The following is a 20,152-nucleotide window of genomic DNA, read 5'->3' on the forward strand; positions in this document are numbered from 1 at the left end:
GATTGCATTTTTTAAAAAATGATTTACAAGTTATTTCCACTTCTATAAAATCTATTTTCTTCATTCCTTTTTATGTAAGTCTCTTCCTTACTCTCAGTCCTGAAATTAGCTGAATTAAAATTAAGAAAAGAGAAAGTCTGTTAAATCACTCTTGATATTTTGTTGCTTCCAGAAATATTTCAGTATAGAGCAGAATTCATAAAATTCAGTGCCTAAAGAATCAGTGGCCCCCAAAGTTTTCTTTCTCAAGTCCAGACTCATGTAATTTCGCAGCTTTTAACACTTCTAGGAATAATAAAATAAAAGGAAGAATAAGTTGAGATGAGGATGTTTTAAGCAACTAAAAATTAAAATTCACAATTATGTGTCTAAGTAAAACAAAAATAAGGATTGTAGGAGTTGGGTGGAATAAGAGTGAGACACAGGCGAGATCATGTGTGAGATTCTTGGCCTTGGTGAAAAATATCAGGGGGCTCTATTTTCTTCATTATAAAGTATTTGACCTGCTTTCACATTCAGATCTCATAAAAATATCATGGAGACACAGTTGTAATGGGATGAGATATTTAGTTAACATGGCTATGCAATTTGCATCCGTACTCTACTTTTTTAGATGAGAAAATTGAGGTTAAGAGATGTTGAATAACTTGCTTAGGACTATACAACTAGCAATTAATTTTACAGGATTTATTTGAAGTCCAAGCTGTCTGACTCCAAAGCTCGAGCTGGTAACCTTTACACTCTATTGCCTCTGATCCATTCTTTGTGTACTTTACAGCACACCATTATTCTGCTTTGGAATCATGACATTGCCACCCTCACAGGACCAACACCTGTAAATTACATTTCAAATAGTTATATTTTCTATTCCACATAAATTGAGGTTCTAAAAAAAATGTGTCTATGAAAGCTTTGAAATGTTCATTTGGGATTTAGCATATTAAATTTAGAATGTCTCCATTCCAGCAACATAAAAACATCTGCCTTCCCCTTGATTAACAAGTGAAACCTCTGAGATATGATTCAGCTTCAATGGAGATATTATCTACTAGGGGAAGATCCCAATCCAAAAGCATCCTTGCTTTTTCCATATGCATGTGATTCGCTATAAGAAAAGCCAATTATGATATTTCTTATATTTCAGTCCAATTTAGTAATTTCCAATCCAGGACCTTAGAGAAAATCTCAAAGATCTTTATGAAATGCTATGAAAGTTTTCAATCAAAATTAATTTAAATTCACTTTTAAATTAGTCTGGTGTGTCACCTGAACAGTATTGTGTTAAATTCAAGATTATGAGTAGTGGTAAGAACAATTTGGAGTGCAATTCAGGCTGTTACTGCTGCTCGGTTTCAGACTCTGAGCTAGACGCTGTGCATGAGAGAAGATGTAAAAGATGCTCACACAGCTAAGGGTGCTTAAAGGGAAAGGAGACAGGCACATGGTCCCTGACAAGGTGGTTTATGTGTTAGAAACAGAAATCTTTTAAAACCGGGGGTAATTTCATGGAAGGGCATAGGCTATTTCACCAAAACACCTGGCAGGAAGTGTAGCTAGGCTGCCAAATGAACTGACACCAGCAACAAGAAAGCTATGAATTGAAATTATTTTATCTGTCAATAGTAGACCACATGGTCACCTATCTCTGCTTCTCTGTGCACAAATACATCATTCTTCTGTCTCTCTCCAGCCTGCCTTTCTATTTCGGAATGCAGTACACCTGAATATAGCCACTCCGAGCTCTGACTTTACTTTGCCCCAAAGCGATAGATTCTCTGACTCTGATTTCTAAGTTATGCAGGGAAAGAATGGACCTGGCACAACTGGGGTCAAAGATCCATCCATGTCCCAGTTAGCTGTCACAGGGTGGATGAGAGCTGAGGCTTAACTCTCATTTAGCAGGACTTACAGGTGCAAACAACGTGAAAAGAGGACATTAGCAAGTTCTCTAAGAATTGGATATGGGCAAAGGAGAAGCTGTTCAGGCATAAATTTATTATATATTTGGTACCTACACAATCTCATTGCACAGTAGAATTTGGTAAGAAGTATGAAAGAGAAGTGGACAAATTGTTATGATTGTGAACATGTAAGACATTGTTTTGATTATGTATGTACACATATATATTACAAAATATATATAACTGGCAATATATAGCATGACAGTAAAGGTGGTGATTTAAATTGATATCATGAGTTTTTCTATAAAGTTATAGCATTTAAAATTAACATCAATAAAGATATTATCTACCTTTTGTTCAGTGCTTAATTTATGCCAACCATTATTATGACATGTGTCGCATGCATGATCTCCTTTAATTTACAGAACACCACCATAAGGTGGATATTCTTATTTTCCCCATATCAGAGAAAAGGAAACTGGCCCTTACAGAGGCTGAGAACTTGCCAGAGTCACACATCAAGTAAGTGACAGAGCCAAGACCCTCCCCTATGTTTTTTTAACTGCAAAGTTAATTCTCTTAAACACATAGTGCATTCCTATATTTCAAAGCCTTGATGGTGGTAGAATTTTGTTTTAAAGATTGGATATTAGTATTTCTTGTGGAAGATGGCAAGAGCAAAGGCAAAACAATAATAAAATTCTGGAGTACTGAAAGGACACTGACTAGCTATTTTTAGCTGAAACATGGCATGCACGAGGAAAAGGAGAGTAATCAAGCCTGAAAGATAAATCTAGTCCTGAGCATGGTGGGCCATAAAACTCATATTGGTTAGGAGAGAAAATTAATTGAAATAGCTCTTGAGGAAATCGTGATGGTAATGCATAAGGTTTACAGGGTGGGTTGGGAGGGGAAAACAATGAGTCACAAGAATCATCAGGAAAACTATTGCATTGTTCTGGCAAGATCAGCTGCTGCAGTCCACTTTATTTAGTTGATACAAGTAATAGGCATCCTTCAGTCATCCATGAGTGAACTTGTGTATCCAAGGGAACAAATAAAGTGTAAAACCTAAGGTAAAAATTTGTCAAAATAAGTGAGTGGTAAGCTTAAGATATCTATTACTGTTTCTTGTCCATCCATTGCTACTGTTTCTGAAAAAACAGAATAAAAACAACAACAAAATGCTTGTAGAAAAATATGTCTTTGAAATACTCCACATAAATGTAAGACAATTTCTCTCAACTCCCTATCCCTCAACAAATCCTGTTTCACTCTTCTCCTAAATTATACTCCATATTAATATTTTATCCCTCTCCAGGGCCTGCAATCTAACCCAAGCCATCATCATCTCTTTCCTACATGCCACCTACAGTACCTTGCCAGGTTATCTCTCAGCTGCCAGTCTCACCTTCCTCCACTTTTATCCACTGTTCAAAAAAGAACCAGAGCAATCTGTTCAAAACATCTTTCAGATTAAGTCTTTTACTTAATTAAAATGTATTCATGGCATAAAAGTGATGTTAGACTAAAATCCAAAATCTTTGGAATAGTCTGTCATAGTGCACATGATTCAGACACCCCCTACAGTTCCAGCTTCATTTTCTGTCATTCTTTCTATTCTCTGGTCCCTACCCATTGCCATGCTCACTAGCTGTGGTGTCTAAATACCCGACCATCTTTGCCAACTCAGGATTTATGCCCTCACTGGAACATCCTCATTTCTCCTTAGGTGGCGGATATTTTTTCATCTTCAGAATCCAGCGTCATGCTGTCAGAGGCTTACCCTCACCATTAATTAAAAATAACTCAACCTCCTTCTTCAATCACTAGTGCATCATAAAGAGTGGTTACGGTATTAAGTGATGAAGGGTAAATGTTGCTGTAGAGAGTTCCAGATCAAGGAAAGAACATGCCCCAAGATCCCTACACATGAGGAGGACACTTACAAGGCTAGAATATAGTTGCAAGTAGAGTAGGACTGGGAGGTAGGGGAAGGTGAGAGATGAGATAGAAGAAGTAAATTGGGTTCTGCAGGACTTAATAAGTCAACATAAGGAGATTAGGCTTTATTTTGAATTAGACAGTGGCATGAGGGGAAGGCAATGCAATGCTTACAGTAGAGGAGTGACACGGCCATAATTGCACTTTAGAAAGATAAAGGGCAGTCATGTAGGTAAAGCAGGCAAGATGGGAGGCAAGGAAACTAACCAAGCAGGATATGGTGGTGAGCTCGTCTAAAATGAGAAACATTGCGGAGCTAGCTGGGGATTACTTGGGCAGAAGAATTAATTGTTGGGAAATTATTCATCAATTAGGGATCTATTTGCACTCTTGACACTTCTATTACCAAGATAAATCATTTATTTCAGTAAGATGTTTTCCTTTGGTTAAGGCAATTAGTAGTTTAATTAAACAAGTAGCTCCATTCTTATCATAATGAGAAGGTTCTAACATATGTATGTTATATATTGCAGATAGGTTAATACATATTATTTTTAAGAGCTAAATGGGAGAGAGCAGTTAAACCTTTATCCCTTAGGAAAAATAAAACAAAGCATTATTTCAAAGATGGGAATTTTAGAGCAGTGAGTCAGGTCAGAGTTTTTTAATCCACAGTGAAAACTAATATTCCCAAAGTGGGAAAATTGCTGAAAGGCACTTTGAATGAGAAGCAGAGTTTTGTTGTTGTTTGGGAGATTTTTCCTCACTTGTTTTTGAAGGTTTAAAAATGTGATATCTCACTTCTAAAAATGTCTTTAGTTGGCACACACGAATAAAACTTAAATGGGAATCAGAAATCAGAATCTTAGAAAGGAGAAATAGGCAAATATTCCCATCATAAAGATCAATACAGTTTCAACTATGAAACAAGCAAGCAAAAAAAATAAGTACTTTATTTTAAATTGCAACCTAACCAGATGAATTTTTTAGTGGAAAAATAACATGTTCCAGATGGCATTTTGTGATAGAATTTCTAGACTAATACATGAATAGTTGTCCAAACAGACTATCTTCCCTGAATATCAATTCTCTCAGGTAAGCTTGCAATAAAATGTGAAAAGCAAACACTTTACTCATAAGATCTTGGACAAGAATTTAAGCCACTGATAATCTATATAAGTGGCAGATCTTAAGCTTTGAAAAACAAAGAGGTGGAAAGAACGACTGAATATTTATGAGGAAACTTGAGAAGTCCGATTAGAACTCTTTAAGGCATTGCAGGTGTGTTATCTGTGAAAATGGGCCATGAGGGTAACCAAGTCAAATTCAGTTTTCATAATTAGGCCCTCTGGAATTATTCCAACCCTGAGATAAACCCCTTCTCTGATTTTTTTTTTCACATCAATTTATTTTGCTTGTTCTAGAACTGGCAATTCTCACAACTACCTGATAGGTATATAATATGGACCAATTGCTTTGGAAATAGTTTTGCTAGTTTTTTGTAAAAATAAACATATATTTACCCTATGACATAGCAATTTCATTCCTAAATATTTCAAAAGATAGAAAAAATATATATATATATACCAAAAATAATAAATCTCATACAAACAGTTTTAAAGCAGCTTTATAACATTCTAAATGTCAACAGGTGTATGAATAAACAAATTTTGCAATATATAGATAATGAAATATTACTCAATAATATTAAGTATGAATAATTTAATTATAAAGTCATTATGCTGAACAAAAGAAGCCAAACATAAAATAACACGTACTATATGATTTCACTTATAAGGGGATATGAGAATGTCTTATATCTTGACAGTAATGTTACAGAGGTATCAGCTCCTGTCAAAACTTACTATATGTGTAGTTCACTGAATGGAAATTTTACCTGAAAAAAACAAAACAACTTTAAACAAATGGGACATGGGTTAGCAGCATTCCAAATTAGAGGAGATTAAAGAGATATAAGTAAATGTAATGTCTGATCCTGGATTGGATCCTCCACCCAAGAAATTATAGATATAAAGGATATTATTGGTATAATTTATTAAATTTGAATATGGGGATCAAAACATAGTGCCATCTCAGTCTTAAATATCCTGGCTTTGTAATTCTTCTATATTTGTGTAAGATAATTCCCCTACTCTTAGAAAATGAACCTTGAAATATTTATGTTTATAGAGGCATGAGGTCTCTGATTTACTCTCAAATGGTTAGAAAAAAATTAGACCTATACCTCTATATAGAATTATAAAGAACATAGAAAAATATAAGCAATTGGTGAATTTGAGGATATGTAAGTGTTCTTTGTATAATATTAGGTTTGTAAATTTGAAATTGCATCAAAATAAAATGTACCCTCATCCAAAAAATAAAGAAAAGTGATGAATGCTCAATTGAAAAATTCAAAGTTTTACACTATATATAAGATACAGCAGAGTTAAGTTGGGCCTAACTTCTTTTAAAAAAGAATATTACAATTTATCTGTCATAGATATAGCAGAATTTCAGATAGGTTTCTGTAGACTGTATGTGATTAAGGCAGCATAATCTTGTTGAGTCTCCAAAACTGATATATAACTGAAGTGAACAATTTATTTTTGGAGAATAACTTTTAAGAATGATGATTATTACTTAGCATCATTAATAGTAACCAATTATTATCTATTTAGTCACTAAGGTCAGTTACCTTTGGAAATAACTTTGTCCCTAAAGTGAAAACATGTCATCAATATAAAAGGACACATGTATTTCTAAGTTTGCTACTCCAAGATGGCATGTGTCCAATTCGTTGAACTCAGTACGAGGCTACTAAAACTGAGTTAGAGGAGGAGAATGAAAACATAATTCTAGTATATGCTATTTTAAATTGTGACCTGGTCAGGCAGAACCCTTCTACCTATACCAATTAAGACGGTATTATACAATTCAGATTTCACAAAAACATTAACAGCTGAAGAGCTATGTTAAGCTTATATTGCTTGGCTCTTAGCCAAATTTTGTGCACGTAATTATTGGTTAATGCGAAGCAGTAAAAACTACAAGTAGTCATATTTGACTCAATTGATTTCTTAACAAAATGAGTGCATAACAAGTCAATATTAAATAGGTGAGGCAGAAACCCATGTTCTCATTTAAGGCTTTGGACTTGTGAGACTCAGGCCAGCAGCTCATTAAAGAGAGAGCTGGCACAAAGTTATATTGAACAACCTGATAAGTTTACTGTTTTACAGCTTTGAGAAAGGAAGGGTGGCTCTACTTAAAAATTGAGATTACACTCTGAATTTGTTCAGTAAGGATATTACATTAATAGTTAAATGGAATAAGTAATTTAACAAGGATTAGGATCCACTGCTCAGAACAATTCAAGTTTATTCTGTTTTAGGATACTGAGATCTTCTAACCATTTTCCAATTTTAGGAAAATTAGCTCTGAAGGGAATCATTAATGATCCCGGTAGAAAGACTTGCAATCTATGAGAAAAAGATAGTCATCTTATTCTATAGAGCCATGGGAAATATGGCATTCAAAAGTAAAAAGAGTTCTGGGCTCCAAAGAAGTCCCTAATGAAAGACATAACTTAAGCAAGTATACGTGAAAGTACATCTTACTTTTTAGCCCTAGCAGCCAAGCAGAAAGCTTCATAACACTGATTAGATGAAAAGAAAGAGGACAGGAAAAATATATATATAAATCTAGATAAACTAAGGATTATATCAATAGGTCAAAAGTTTTTGTTTTTTTCCTGAATAATCCAATTTTAAAATATTAAGTGGTTTATTTAACAGGGAAGTTTAGTGTTCAAAAAAGCCCACTTTTAAATAAATAAAATGTATTTTAAGAACTTGACATTGATTCAAATTTGCAGACTATGTAATAATCTATATTTCTAGTCCAAAATCCAATAAAATGAAAGAAAGTGTAATTTCATAAAATATTAAATTATTGATGACCACTGAAAACAAACAGAAAAGATTACCATTAATATATTAATTATTTTGACAATTTCAGGAATATAGGAAACTAAGAGAAACAAACAAACATAAAAGTAGGGAGAGATCATTCAGTATAAAATAGGAGCACAAAACATTTGCAGAAAAAGATGGCCTTCAAGGTAAGAAAGTTTCCAGGGTATATGGAAAGTCAGAGTGAATAAGAGAGATTTAAGGTGATCCAAAGGGTGAATGACTGCAGAATTACAATTGAGCAAATGTACTACATGGTATCTTGTACTCAGCAGTGATATTTCCTCCTACATCAAGGATGGGTGCAGGTCCATTTGTTCTAGGGTCCCATTTAAGTCCAGTGTTTCCTTATTTATTTTCTGCTTTGGTGATCTGTCCAGCTCTGATAGTGGGGTGTTGAAGTCCCCAGCAATTATGATGCTATTTACTTCTTTGCTTAGCTCTAGTAAAATCTACTTTATGTATCTGGGAGCTGTTGTTAGGTGCATATATATTTAGGATTGTTATATATTCTTGTTGAACTGCTCCCTTTGCCATTATATAATGACCCTCTTAATCTTTACTTTTGCTGATTTAAAGTCAATTTTATCCGATATGAGAATGGCTACGCTTGCTCTCTTTTGGTTTCCATTAGTGTGAAATTTTTTTTTCCATCCTTTCATATTGAGTCTGTGTGCATCCTTGTGATTTAGATGTGTTTCCAGGAGACTGCAGATACTTGGATTGTGTTTTTTCATCCATTCAACCAGCCTATGTATTTTTAGTGGTGCATTTAAACCATTAAGAGATAGAATTGATATGTGGGATGCTTTTCTGTTCATCATGTTGGATAGTACCTTGTTCCTTTGTTTTCCCTCTTGTGCTATTGTTTTATAAGGGTTGTGAGCTTTAGCTTTTCTGGGTGACTTAACACTGGTGGATATCGATTGTGTTGATTCAAGCATAATGCAGTTCTAAGTATTTCCTACAGCTCAAGTCTGGTCATAATAAATTCCCTCAGCGTTTGCTTGTCTGGAAAAGACTTAATTTCTCTATCAAATATGAAACTTAGTTTTCCAGGTTACAAGATTTTAGGCTGGCAGTGTCCTGTTTAAGAAGATTGAAGCTGAGGCCCCATTCCCTTACTAATAGTTTCTAATAGAATTATACAAAGTCTGCAATATGAATACAGATATAGCTCTTTACTTAGTTCACATTTTTGAAGCTATTTTAGTGCATACCAATTCAGTGTTGTTGTATTTTGCTTTTGAATTGATCCTTTAACATTATGAAATATCCCCCTTTACTTCTTATAATCCTTATTGCTCTAAAATAGTTATGTCTACTTTTTTCAGTTAGTGTTTGTATGGTATATCTTTTCCGATTCTTTCACTTTGCCTTTCTACAGCTTTATACTTAAAGTATGTCTCTTGTAAACAGTAGTTATGTTCTTTAAATTCAATCTGACAATATTTTCTTTTTATTGCAATGTTTATTCCATTTATATTTAATATAACCACTGTTGCAGTTGAATTTAAGGCTACTACCTTGCTAACTTTTAAAATTTCTACCACCTGTTTCGTTTCTTTATTGTACTCTTCTTACATTATTACGGAGTAATCAAGTCACTTCTACCATTACATTTTAGTTCCTCTATTACTGCTTAATTTGTGTCTTCTTTTATTATTCTTTTAGTTAATACACTAGAGATTAAAATATATATTCTTAACTTGTCATGGTCTACCATATGTTGGTATTTTTATCACTTCTAAAAACAATGCAAGAAACTTTTAATAATACAACTTTACTTCTCCAGAAAGGAGTTCTATTTCTTCTCCTTGATTTATTGTTATCATATTTGCTAAATCCAAAAAGTCATTTTCATTATTCTTTCTTCAAAAGTCAATATTCTGTTATCTCTACTAACATATTACCCTTTTTGGTGTTCTTTATTTATTTCTGCATGTTCATGCTTTTACGGCACCATTTACCTTCAGCCAGAATCATTCCCTGTAGTATTTCTTATGCTTGTGAAAATCCCTTCAGTTTATTCACTTATATAAGCCTTTGAAGTGTAATTATTATTTTTTTATATTTTTGAAGCATTTTCTGGGTTTCAAATTATGATTGGTAATTATTTTTTCTTTCAGCAGTTTAAATATGTTTTTCCATTGTTTTATGCTTGCATGCATGGTTCCTGTTGGAAAGTAAGCCAAAAGTTTTGCCATTACATCTTTAAAAGTAATGTATCTTGTAAGATTTTCTCTTCTACTTTGATTTTATCAGCCATGCTCTATTGTACCAAGTTGTAGTTTTTGTTATATTTATCGTTTTGAGGTTGTTATACTTATTGTTTGTTATATTTATAGTACTGAGCTTCCAGAATACATGAGTTACTCTCTTTAATCAAATTTGAAAAATTCTCAGCCACTATTTCTTCAGTTTTTAATTTTGTCTCTCTCTATTCTTTCCTTCTGGAACTCAAGTTACATATCTATCAGATCATTTGACTGTGCCCCACCCACATTATGTCCTTTTCAATTCTTTCCATTTTTTTTCTATTTGTGCTTCAGATTAGAATTTTTTTATTTAAATATACTATCCTTATTTTCCACTGTGTCCAGTCTACTGTTACACATACCTAATGAATTACCAAAATCAGATATATTTATATAATGTGTATTTTTTTTTATAAATTCCTTTTTTCTGTTAAATTACTCCATGTTCATAGATTTTATCCATGTTATTATTTTTTAACTTATTAAGTATAGTTATTTTGAAGCCCTTGCCTGTTGACTTTAATATCTGATTATCTTTGGTTTTGCTTCTTTGTGTAGCAATTTTGATGGTATACTGGACATTGTAGTGTCACATTGTGGAGTCTCTGGATATATATCTTTCTCTACAAAATGCTGATTTTTTTCTGACAAGTTGTTAAATTATCAGCAATCACTTGATATGTTGAGACTTGATGTTAGGTTTTATTAGGGAAGGTCTATTTTAGGGTCGTCCTTACCTCTAAGAATTTGCTCTTATTCCAAGATGTTTTTTCTGAGCTAGTACATAAACTCTCAGTGTTCAACAATAGTTAAACCCACATCTCCCCAATATTTTGTAAGCCTGACTTATTTCTCAGCCTCCTAATCTGATATTTCCCTGACAGACTTGGGAGTCTCACTATAATTATGTGGAGCTCAAGAAATAGCCAAGGACTGAGGATAGTATTGATGCAGTCTTCTGGGGTTTCCTGTATGTGCCTCCCAACAGCCATTTACCCTCTAAATATCAGCTTTTACAAAGTCCTGAATGCAGATGTCTACCTCTGCCATCCAGAAAGGTGGTCGCTCCTAAATTTGGTTTTCCCTTCTGATACTACAACCCCAAAAAGTGACCTCAAGGAGAAAACCTAAGAAAATTGGACATTCACGTCATTTGCCTCCTTTCTCACAAAGATAATATGCCTAACCTATCTAATGTCTGAATACATACACACACACACACACACACACACACACACACACAGACAAATGTATGTGTGCATGTATATTGTGTATATATGTTGATTCTTAAACAATGCTAGATTAGGAGGACTAACCCACTGCATAGTCAAAAATCTGTGTATAACTTTCAATTCCTCAAAAACTTATCTACTAATAGCCTACTATTATATAACATAAACAGCTTATTAACATATTTTGTATGTTAAATGTATTATGTACTATATTCTTATAACAGAGTTAGAGAGAAGAAAATATTTTTTTAAATCATAAAGAAGAGAAAATATATTTACTGTTCATTAAGTGGAAGTGGATTATCATAAAAATACTTATCCTTGTCATTATCACATTGAATAGGCTGAGGATGAGGAGGATGAAGAGGAGTTGGTCTTGCTATCTCAGGAATGGCAGAGGAGGTAGAGATGGAGAAGGTGGAAGCTGAGCCAGGAGAAGCAGCCACACTTGGTGTAACTTTACAGAAATACATTGTAATTTCTGCCTTACTGTTTTGCTTCTCTATTTCTCTAAAAGTATTTTTATACAGCACCAATCCTTCTTCCACCATGTTTTTTAGTTTCAGTGACCATATCATAGAAGGTTCCATGTCACAAAAGAAGAGCAGTCTTGAATAATCAGAACTTTTCTGCCAGTTTGTCTAATGTCAATTTTTCTGATATTGCTTCTTTTACAACATCTTCCTCATCATTTGGCACTGTTTTGGACCACTCATCCTCATCAAAGTCATCTTCCATTAATTCCTCTCATTTGATCTATTAGCTCTTGAATTTCTCCAAAATTCGTATATTGAAACTCTTCAAACTCCAACTTTTTTTTTGCCATATCCACAATGTCTTTTATGATTCCCTTGATTGGCTCTATATTAAATCATGTGAAGTCATGCACAACATCTGGACACAGTTTTCTCCAGCAGGAATTTATTGTTTTGGGTTTGAGGGCTGTTTTATATAACAACAGTGGCATCTTCAATGGTGTAATCCTTCTGGACATTCATGATGTTCTCGCTATTGTGGTTCTACTCTATACTGTTGACAATCCTTCCCATAGAGTAACGTGTGTAATGAGCCTTAAAGGTCCTTAAGACTCTCTGATTGAAAGGCTGTATTAGAGACATTGTGTTCAGGGGCAAATAGACCACTCTGAGACCTTTGGTGTTAAACTCGTGGAGTTCTGGGTGGCCAGGGGCACTGTACAATATCAAAAGAACTTTAAAAGGCAGTTTCTTATTGCCAAGGTACTTCCTGATTTCAGGGACAAAGCATCAGTGGAACTAATCCAAAAAAAAGTGTTCTTGTTTTCCAAGGCCTTCTTGTTGTACAGCTGAAAGACTGGTAGTTTTTGTTTATCTTTTCCCTTCAAGGCTCAGGGGCTAGTAGTTTTATAAATCCAACTGATCATAAACCCAACTGTATTTGTACAAAACAGTAGAGTTAGCCTATCCCTTTCTGCCTTGTATCATGGTGCTCGCTTCTCTTCCTTACTAATAAATGTCCTTTGTGACATTTTTCCCCCAGAATATGGAACTTTCATTTACCTTAAAAACCTGTTCAAGCAGATATTCTTTTTCTTCAATAATTTTCTTAATAGTGTCTTGGAACTCATGAGCTGCCAGTTGGTTGGCAGAAGCTGCTTCTCCTGTTAGCTTGACATTTTAAAGCCAAACCTATTTCTAAAATTATCAAACCATCCTTTGGTGGCATTAAATTCTCTAGCTTTAGATCCTTCACTTTCCTTTGGCTTTAAATTGTCATATAATGACTTTGCTTTTTTTTTTTTTTTAAATCATATTAGAGCCTATAGGTATGCCTTTTTTATTATAGTAATCCTACACCCACATAAAAGCTATATTTTCAAAACAAGATTAAAAGGTATTTCACAAAATGCGTAATGTTTTTGTACCTGTTAGCATACCTGATGACTTCATGAATTTCCTTTTCTTTTATTTTTTTTTACACAGGATTAATTTATCTAAGAATGGCGGGTGACTACAGCTGCAGACCTCGATCTATAGAATATATCAAAAAATTCAACTTTTTCTTTTATGTCATGAATTGCCTCTGCTTGTTGGGAGCACTTCCAGCATCACTTGTGGCTCTTTGTATTCGTCCCATGGTTGTATTCAAAGTTTATGGCAATGCACTAAACAAGTTGAAAAGTAAACAAGAACTAGGAGAGATCACTTTTTACTGAAATATGCAATTTACTGAAATGATGTACTGCCCACGTGGAGATGATTAGTATCACATAACGTTTTAAGTGTGTACTCACAACACTTGAGGTCACTACAATAGCAACAGGAGATGGCAATGCTATTATTAGAGTAGGAGAGTAGGTACTGTTGAGAGTATGTACCGTTGCTTATTTTATGCAGTTATGATTTAATACTGTATCATTACATTTGTTTATATTTTTCCTGATGGTGAATGGTGTAATGTATGGTCTCTAAGTATATGTGTAAGTTTTAATAAATATTAACTTTTATAACATATTTATGCATATTTGTTATGGTAGCAAACTATAAAATAGACTAATATATACATATATTTTTTGCATTCATGACATACGCAACTCTTTCTTAGTTTTTTGATATTTGTAGGCTACTCAGTTTGAGATTTTTTTCAAATTTTCACAATTCTCCAAAAATCTTTCCAAAATATTTATTTAAAAACTTCCACATATAAGTGTACCTTCACAGTTAAAATATATGTTTTTCAAGGGTCAACTGTATGTGTGTTTGTATATATTTAGTTTTATAGCTTTTTACTGCAGGGTAAGCATACTACCAGGTACTATGTGCTATTTGGAACAAGTTGATGCTCAACTGCTATTTTTAAAAACTTGTATTTATTTGTTTCCACTTTTCAATACCACATTCCAATTTATTTTTTTATTTTTTTTCACATTCCAATTTATTAATATTTTCTTCAGTCATGTCAATTTTAGTGGCTGTTCTTGAACATTTAGATGTTTTTAATAAAATTGATTATTTCTAATGACAACATTTTATTTTCAAAACCTCCAGTTGTTATTTTACTCCATGTTTTATGTACCCTGAACATATTTAGTTAAAATTTTCATCTTTGCAGAACATGAATTTGTTATGGAGAAAGTTAATTATGTTTAATTTTATGTTTTGATTGATTTTGTTAGCTGTATCTCTTATTGTATTATATTTCTATGACTACTGTAACAAACCACTACAAACTTGCTAGCTTAAAACAACAGAAATTTATTCTGTCAGAATTCTGGCAGCCAAAAGTCTGGATGGATTCACTGGGTTGAAATCAAGGTATTGGCTGGGCCACACTCCCTCCAGAGGGTCTAGGGCCGAATCTGTTCCTTGCGTTTTCCAGCTTCTGGTTGCTGTTGGCATTCTGTGGCTTGAGACTACATCATTCCAACGTCTGCCTCCATGATCACATAGAAGAGGCTCTTCTGTGTATCATCAAATATCCATCTATTTCCCCTTATAAGGACACATGTGATTTTATTTAGGGCCACCCTGCTAAACCAAGGGAATAGTACTGTTTCGAGATACTTTTTCTTAATCACAAAGACTTGTTTTCCAAACAAGGCAGCACATATAGTTTGCAGATATCGGGACCTGCTATTTAGGGGGCAGTATTATTCCCCACATTTATCATTTGATTTCCTCATTGTTTTGGCATTTTATTTTGAAGCTCACTTTGAGTAGAAAGTCTTTATTTTGTAGTTACTGTTTTGTTATTTTTGTCAACTCCTCTTTTTTTTATTATCATTTTTTAAATTACCCATCACTGAGTCTCCACCCAAATCATGTCTCAGGTGGCCATTGCTTTTCTGCACCATTAGGATATTTACAATATAGCAGGCACATGTACCACTTCATATTCGTATATTTGCTAGCCTTCTTGGGGTGCAGCTTATTAAAAACAGTAGCCACAATTGTAGTTTCCCACTGTAAAAGTTATATTTTTCTAGGATGGAGAAGCCTACCCCAGGGCCATATATGTCAAGCAGAGAGTTTTGAACTCTAAGTGGATTATACTTATTACTCCTTACTTTACAATTGTGGAAATACTTTTGCTTGCTCTTGGATTCAGAATCCATCAGCACTGTGCCTTACTTTGTTTTTGATGTATTCATAGTCTACAGAGATTTATTTCATTTTGATCGCCGCTATGTCATTTTTTGCTATTGTTATAGTCTATATCCACATTGTACTTGGCTGTGCCATGGTTAAAGCAGAGGATTGTGTCATAATCTAGGCTCGTCATATCAGTTGCACCAGAAATTCTAGTTGGTTTTCTGATTTTGTATTTTTTTAACTGTGCTAACTAAAATAAGAGCCCTAATATTATGAATTTTCACAAATTATCCTGGTTGACATAAATTAATGATGTTAATGTAAGATATATATTATCTTAGGTGTTCCACTGTAATTTAGCATTGGTTAGCGACATTTAAAATGTTATCATAGCACTTGAGATTTTGTTGGTGAAAATGCAGTTCTTCAAAAGTTGCTAAGAGACTCATATGAAACAATTAATAGCTATTGCTTTTTCTCCTTTGGGAACCAAATATAACATTATTAATTAATATTTTAAACACAACTTTGATAATAAATTCATAACCATGCCAATCTATCGTTTATAGCTATCATATGCAAATCTTAAGTATCCCTTAAAAATACATTTTACAATATAAATTCATGAGCAACAGGATATATGATTAGCTCTACAGGATACAATTATGCTGTTAAATTCTCAGTATCAATCATGCAGTGAGAGAAAGATACAGATGGTCATACTTTTGAAATTTACTACAAAACACTGATGGTTGAACAAATATTATACAATATGTTAACAGATATTAAAATGTCAGCATCTTGAAAAAATATACTTTAGATGTCTTTGATGGTGAACTTTAGCATCACATATAACTGATAAACTAAATATACTCACAAGTTATGCTTCCTTATTGCTGCATTTGTTGCGTGTTTGGGGAATTTCTCTCCTATTTTCATATATATATGTATATATTTACATATGAGACACTAAACTGAAAAATTAAATTAAATTTGACTACAGACTAAAGTTGTTTTAAATTATTTGAGTGTATATGTCTAGGTACCTATGCAAGTAAATTCAGGATATTCACACATAGCCCAAAAGACACAAACATATACACTGGGACACAGATATGATATTTTTCAGGAGGAGGAAAAAAGCTTTTGTGATTTAGAGTATGCTGTCTACATTGTTCAGCAGAGTAAAGTGATAAAAAGACTAAGAATTGCAATACCCTGAGACTCACACTAAGTACAAATATATGATAAAGTTTAAAAATGCTATATTTGCCAAATATTTTAATACTAGTTAACTTAAGTATCATCAAATTCAGTTAAAGAGGTATTGCAAATGGAAAACATGAAACCAAGCATACTGTTTGTGAGCTTCTAGTGGTAAATATTTATAAGTTGGCTAAAAGTAGATTAAATTCTACTATTTAATTAGAACTTGACCACTTTAAATAAGTTTAATTTGGAAATTAATTATAATAAAATGAAACATTTGACCAACAACTCCACCTAGCCATTTGGACTTGCCTTTCATCTGTAATCTTGAAGATGTCATTAGAAATCCTGGCAGAAAGCAATCTTTGATAGGAAGAAAACTTAGCACTTTCCTTTCATGAAGCTTGGTTTCCATTTTGATGGCCCTTATTGTCTAATGTTGTCTGTAGTGAGTAGCATGAGGTCACTGCTTTAGTCTGTCCTTTGAAGTTCAACTTTTCTTTTAGACTCTGGTTTTAGTAACATATCTTCAAAACTACTTATAGAGTTGTGCATTCTTATGATGACACAATGCTTAGGTTTGTTATAAAGATTAATTTTTAAAAATTATTTACATATAAGAAGTAATCTTTTAATCAGTTAAGCCATTTCTAGGTTCACAAAAAAGAACTGTTTCATTTCTAAAACTGCAGCTACACAAGCATTGGAAAATCAATTTAATAATATTTGTTTTCCTCTGCTTTCCAAACACTTTTTGGAAAACACCACAGCAGCGGCAGTATAAATGCAACGTTGACCCAAAGCTGGGAAACAGATACACAGATTTGGAATTGGCCTTTCCAGTGTTCTGTCTGAGAGAGTTAATTAAATGCTTGTTTTGTTTTCTCAATCTGATGTTGAATGGTGTGTGTATTTTTCCTTTTAAGAAAAGTTTCAACCATAAATCTATAAGAAGGAGAAAGATGAAGATAAAGGCAATTTTTTCCTTCTCCAACTCTCAGAGAGTTGTTGTGCTACAAATAAAGTTCACAGAATAATTTAAAAGTGACAGGACCATAAAGGGATAGCCAGAAAACTTTACAGTTATTTTGTGGAAGGCACTCAAAAAACCATACTTTTAGACTGTATCTATTGTTTAGAACACTGCCTTCAACCTCAAAATACCTTTATTTAGAATTATTAAGAACACATCTCTAATAATTATACCATAGATTTTTTTTGTTCCTGTTTTGTGTTTATGAAATAAGTTTACCACATTAGGTTGATTAAAACAAATTTCAATTAATACATTTTTAATAAATTTTGATAAAAACCTTCCTGATTTTGCCTGTGAAGTACTCAAGGTATAAATTATTGCCCAAATTTAGAAAATATGTAATTAAACATAAATTAAGTACTAATTAATTTGTATATTTGACACAATTTATTGAGCATCTGCTATGTGCCAGGTAATATCTAAGTCCTGTGCCTTAGAAGACTATGAGTTCAATGGAGAAGAGTATTCCTGGTAGATAGAACAATATGAACAAAGATACAGAGGCATTAAAGAGCACAACATGCTCGAAGAATGGCAAATATCTCAAGGTAGTTGAAATATGGAATGTACAATGGTAGGACTATTGTGAAAAACAATAATAATTGAAGAATTTGATATCGAGAAATTTAAACTTTATTTTATAAACTAATGAGACACAATAAAGGTTTTTAAGAATCTTCAGTTTCCTAAAAGACAAATTTACCTTGTAGAAAAATTAATAAGGTAGCATTGTGTCTGACACCTGGAATGGTGGAGAATGGAGATTGCAGGCACATTAGAAAGCTGTTGGAATAGTTTAAGGAAGGTCTCATGATGAAATCTTTGCAACGTTAGTGGAAAGTAGAAAATAGACTCTAAGGAAGTCGAAAGATTTGCTGATATATTGCATGTGCAGATGAGAAAGAGAAAAGCCAATGTTGATTCTGACCTCCCTAAGTGCCTTAATTAAGAATTGGGTAAAATTGTTGGCTAAGATAGAAGCAGAGGAATAGGAAGAGATTGGGGAGTGATTATCAAAAATCAGACTTATAGTGTATCGTGATTTTTGTGTGTGTTTGTTGATAGGTAGTTGGAAATACAGTCTTGAACACTGCCAAAGATAATGCAATAAAGTACTATGAAGAAAGAAAAGCAGTCATTACTTTTAGGAAGATGGTGTCCTTAATAAACACAGGAGAAAGATTTTCAGTAGACTTGAGTCAAAAGGTCCATTGCAGCAATATGTGTAAAAAGAGCAACATCAAATCTAGGCAGAATTTAGATGACTAAAAAAATATTATTTCCAGAAAAAGAATAATTACATAGGGAGTAATATAGTGAAGGCAATCCACTTTATTACCCTAAAGTGCAATCTATATTTCCAATCAACATAAAAAACCCACCATATGTCACAAATCAGATTTTTAATAATCACTCCAAATCTCTTTTTATTTCTATGTTTATATCCTATCCAACATAGGAAGTTACTTTCTATGTTAAGAAACAAACATATATAGAGGACTTCTGTTTGCTTGCACATTCAGCGTTGCTTTTTCTCTTCTCCCAGTGAAGAAGCATTCTTCTATTGGAAAATGGCTTCTTCCCCACTACCCATTCTGTGTGATTCCGGCAGTAGTTCTAACCCAAAGAACACTGATTCTGGACAACCAGTAGTCCTTTCTTCTGCAATGATTAGTTTTGAGGATATGGCCTGAACATATTTATATCCACACACCATATCTCATGTGGAACTAGACCGTATTTGGTGGAAGCAAGTTTTAATAATACACACAGGGAAATAGAGTGAAGAGATAAAAGAAAATATTATCATTTGAACCCATAGATGCAGTCATACCTAAAACTAGCTCTTGCTTGTAATCCTAGCACTCTGGGAGGCTGAGGCACGTGGATCGCTCAAGGTCAGGAGTTAGAAACCAACCTGAGTAAGAGAGAGACATTGTCTCTACTAAAAATAGAAAGAAATTAATTGGTCAACTAAAAATATATAGAAAAGATTACCCGGGTATGGTGGCACATGCCTGTAGCCTACTTGGGAGGCTGAGGCAGAAGGATCACTTGAGCTCAGGAGTTTGAGGTTGCTGTGAGTTAGGCTGACACCATGGCACTCTAGCCCGGGAAACAGAGTGTGACTCTGTCATAAACAAATTAATTAATTAATTAAATTAAATTAAATGAGTTCTCTCTTTGGTCTTCAGTAGCTATTGTGAGAAAAAGGTAGAATATACAAAACAGGGTAATTACAATGGATAGAGCAAATTCATAGAGGAGGAGGAGGAGATCCAATAACCAGCAAGTGGAAAATATAGGTTTGAAAAGTAGTAGATACATTTCATAGTCTGAGGAGATAAAGGTGAAACACAGTTTTATATCAACAAATGGAAAGCAGGGAATACAAGAATATAAAAAAGTGATTAAATCAGGATCTGCAGAGTAATAAAACAATCAGTTGGGCAAATCACTCCAAACAGTCAACTCCTCAATTCTGGGAGAAAGTCTCCTTTCAAATAAATAATTTTCCCAATTTAGTA

At 33.5% G+C, this 20,152-nt stretch overlaps 1 protein-coding gene and 1 long non-coding RNA gene across 2 annotated transcripts in view; one reads left to right on the top strand and one right to left on the bottom strand.

The window, feature by feature from the left end:
- LOC105879378 (uncharacterized) overlaps positions 1-13,414 on the top strand; it is a 367,989-nt gene extending 354,575 nt beyond the window's left edge. The window contains exon 3 of the long non-coding RNA XR_012921008.1: positions 13,271-13,414. This is a non-coding gene — a long non-coding RNA (uncharacterized LOC105879378). The remainder of the gene's footprint in view (positions 1-13,270) is intronic.
- Positions 1-20,152, bottom strand: part of ZNF804B (zinc finger protein 804B) — a 498,952-nt gene that overhangs the window by 31,231 nt on the left and 447,569 nt on the right. The gene's annotated exons all lie outside the window — the stretch shown is intronic.

Source organism: Microcebus murinus, chromosome 9 (genome assembly GCF_040939455.1).
Source record: "Microcebus murinus isolate Inina chromosome 9, M.murinus_Inina_mat1.0, whole genome shotgun sequence".
Lineage (NCBI taxonomy): Eukaryota > Metazoa > Chordata > Mammalia > Primates > Cheirogaleidae > Microcebus > Microcebus murinus.